This window comes from Asparagus officinalis, chromosome 1 (assembly GCF_001876935.1).
Source record: "Asparagus officinalis chromosome 1, Aspof.V1, whole genome shotgun sequence".
In the NCBI taxonomy this organism is placed as follows: Eukaryota; Viridiplantae; Streptophyta; class Magnoliopsida; order Asparagales; family Asparagaceae; genus Asparagus; species Asparagus officinalis.
Window position 1 is genome coordinate 127,320,416 of NC_033794.1, and position 3,952 is coordinate 127,324,367.

The 3,952-nt window shown below is 34.4% G+C and overlaps 1 protein-coding gene across 1 annotated transcript in view; it reads right to left on the reverse strand.

The window, feature by feature from the left end:
- The window catches only part of LOC109838381 (vacuolar protein sorting-associated protein 26A-like), a 13,378-nt gene extending 12,093 nt beyond the window's left edge, over positions 1-1,285 (reverse strand). Inside the window, exon 1 of the mRNA XM_020406851.1 lies at positions 1,146-1,285. The gene's annotated coding sequence lies outside the window, so the exon portion shown is untranslated. The remainder of the gene's footprint in view (positions 1-1,145) is intronic.

Genomic DNA, 3,952 nt, shown 5'->3' on the forward strand with positions numbered 1-3,952 from the left:
GTATCAGTTTGTGCATGTTTTGAGATCGTTTTTAATCCTACAACAAGAGCGAGAGCTAGAGGGTAAATACAAGCATGTCGCTACATGCCACATATCAGGACGTTTAAGCAGCCCAACTTGTCCAAAATGCCTTAACAGTATCATTTAGTAAGTGATATACATATTGTACAGCTTCCCTGATTGGAGCTATGTGAAGAAAATGAATTCGATCCCAAAATTTTCCTCATTTTCCCTTTTTCCTCTTCTTTTGCAAGTTCCTTCTATTATACTTAGGGGCTGTTTGGTTCAAAACCCTCATTATGAGAAAACCCAATTTCGGGGGGAAACCACTTTTTGTGTTTTCCATCCACTTCTCAAAATTGTTTTTTTTTTCCTTGTTTGGTTGGGGCAAAAGCAACCCCAGTTCCGAGAAAACCCCAATTTTTATTGTTTGGTTGGGCATCTAAAAAATAAGAAAACACACAATTAAGAAACATTTCAATTGTTTGGCTGGGTTAAAACAAATGGAAAAACATCGATGTGAAGCTTGTATGCGGTCACTAAAGCATTAAAATATTCAAATTTATTCAACTTCGGCCCACTTCTGCACAAAATAGTAGGAAATGGGTTTTGCCAAAAAGGAGTGATATGCGCTGATGCTTTGGGCATCCACTTCCCAGAAAAAGAGGCTTGAAACAAACAGTGGAAGTGAGATATATTTATGAAAAAAATCTGATGTGTATTTTCCCAGAAAAGATTTTTGACCGAACCAAACAGCCCTTACTATAATATTTTCTCAAGAGTTTCTCTTGACATTTTGGGCTTATTTCATGTTACCCAATGTATCTCTTACGTTTTACATACTACATCCTAACCCTAGATGCTTCCACAGTCCCGTAGCCGCAATAAAGCTCCCAACTTTTTGAAATACAAACACTAAGCAATGCCATTTTGAGCTCAATTTTCCGACTCTAAACATAAAATTCATCCACAGGGTCATCATATACGGTAATTTAAACTACAGAATCAGGAAAAAAAAAAGCGAACAGTTCCAAATTTGAAGAATCAAGCAGCAGTAACACTAAGAAATCAAGAGTGAGAACCAATAAAAGATTCAAAACCCTAGCTAGGGTTTTCCAGAGAGAGAGAGAAAGAGAGAGATGAACCTGTATCAAGACGACGGTCGAGTTGGAGAAAAACCCTGGGAAGAACCAGCGGGAAGAGACTGAGATCCGATCGGGGGAATCCTGTTACGCCTCGTTTGGTAATGGAAGAAGGAATGAAATGGATTGTACGTGGGAATGGAATGGTCATTCCCATTCTCATGTTTGAGTACTTTTGTAGAATGAGGCTAGAATGAAAATCTCGTTCTCATTCTCATGTTTGGTATCACTTGTCCACAAGTGAGAATGGAATCGCATTTTCTAATAATGTCCTTACAACAACATATATTTTTAATAAGATAAAAATAAACATTAATGATAATAACTAAACAATTTTATTTATGTATATGTTATACTAATTTATGTGCATGTTATACTATTGCGCATGTTATCTCTCAAGTGTATGTTCTATTTATATTTTTTAAACAATACTCACTATTTCTTAGTCTTAAAAAATTAAAGAAAAATAAATAAAAGATTATAGCATCTTTCATAGGTCCAAAAAAAATATAAAGAATGATATCCACAGTTGATGCATATTGCATATGAAAAGGATGTCAGAATTACTAATGTGGAAATCAGTTGATTAATAGGGGTATAATTAAAAAATAAATAACTGATTTGATTCTCTCTTGAATGGGAATGACCATTCCCTATCTTCTCACTTGGAATGCTCATTCCCACAAAAAGTGAGAATGGTCATTCCCTAGGAATGGTCATTCCAACATCTAAAAAGTTGATTTGTTTGGTATGAAGGAATGGGAAGTGAGAATGTCATTCCATTCCACCCCATTCCCGCCTACCAAACGAGGCCTTAGGGGCTGTTCGTTTGTCCAAAAAAAGAGGGAAATCAAAGAATAGGAAACCTATTTTTTGGAAATTTTATTTTGAGGTTGTTTGGTTGGAAAAAAAGAAGGGAATTAAAGAATAGGAGATGAGGATGAGATGAGTTGTCGTCATATTATTGGATGATGTGAGTGATTTTTTAAGAAAACTTGTTTTGATGTTGTTTGGTTGGCTAAAAAAATAAGGAAATGTATTATAAGAAACCTATTTCCTATAATATGTTCTTTTCTTGTGTTTGGTTCATTCTTAAAAATAAGAAAATAGATGAGATGAGATGAGTTGTCATTATATTATTGGATGATGTAACCCACACTTAAGAAAATTAATTTCCTTGTTTTTTTGGAGGAAATGGGTGGCGAAGAAAGTTTAAGGAGATGAGATGAGTTGTCACCATATTATTGGATGATGTGATTGATTTTTATATATGAGATGTGATGAGATGAGATGAGTTGGATGATGTGATGATAAAAATAATATTTTATTAGATGTTGGATGATAAAAGTAATATTTTATTGGATGAGTTGGATGATAAAATAATATGTTATTAGATGAGTTGGATGATAAAATAATATTTTATTAAATGTTGGGGTAAGTTTTAGGGATGAAAATGGTTGAAAATAGGAAATGAGAGATTTCCATGCTCCCATTTCCTATTCTTGGTTTTTAGGAAACCAACCAAACAGCCCCTTAGGCTCTTTTAAGGACAAATTTTCAAAACCATCCGGTTTTGAAATTTATTCCAAAAAAAAAACCCTTTTCAACTTTAATTATAAAAACAAATCCAGTTGGATGAAACTGGGTCTGTTTTTGAAAAAAAAATTCAAACTTCACGGGAGTTCAACTCCCGTGAAGTTTTTTCTCATAACAAAACTTCATGGGAGTTCAACTCCCGTGAAGTTTAAAATTTTTTTTTTTTAAAACAGACTCAGTTTCATCCAACTGGGTCTGTTTTAGTAATTAAAGTTAAAATGGATCGTTTTTTATAAATAAATTTTTAAAAATGATGGTTTTGAAAATTTGTCCGCTCTTTTAATTATACAGAAAGTAGTAGTTGGATCCAATTGCTAGCAGGCGAGCTATTTGACCCGACCCGTTTGGAGGAATAAGGAGGAAGAATTGCATGCCAAATTTACCCCCACAAAAATAATTTAAAATAATTTAATTTTAATATTATATTGACATGTCACAAGTGATAGATGCTCTTTATTATTCCCTGATTTAAGACTTAATCCCAAGAAATCAAGTGAGAATAATAACAGACAGACATCTTATTGTGTATATTTGAGTTCAAACTCTATTAAGCCCATATGCTTTCATCTGCGAATCTATTAAGCCCCCGTGGTTTTTTTTCGACTCTATTAAGCCCCCGTGGTTTTATCTGCAAATCTATTAAGCCATCGTGGTTTTTTTCGACTCTATTAAACCCCCGTGGTTTTCTCTGCAAATCTATTAAGCCCTCGTGGTTTTTTTTCGACTCTATTAAGCCCCCGTGGTTTCATCTGCGAATCTATTAAGTCCCATTTGAAATTCAAAGTACGGGGCTTAATAGATTCGTAGATGAAACCACATGGGCTTAATAGAGTCAAAAAAAAAAAGAATGAGGACTTAATAAATTCGCAGATGAAACCACATGGGCTTAGTAGAGCCGAAAAAAACCACGGGGGCTTAATAGATTCGCAGATGAAACCACAGGGGCTTAATAGAGTCGAAAAAAACCATGGGGGCTTAATAGATTCGCAAATGAAACCATAGGGGCTTAATAGAGTTTGAGTTCCGTATATTTGGTTTGATGAAATTTGGGTTGAAAAAGAAGTGCTTTTATTTGATGCTGTGTAGGAGTACATCGTATTTGCAAATAATGAACGCAGCTGAAAGAAGACTACTTGCGACAAATTTGTACATAAGTCACAGTTAAAAGCCAATCTTTCAAGATCATAATAGCTAAACCACTGAGCCGTTTGGCT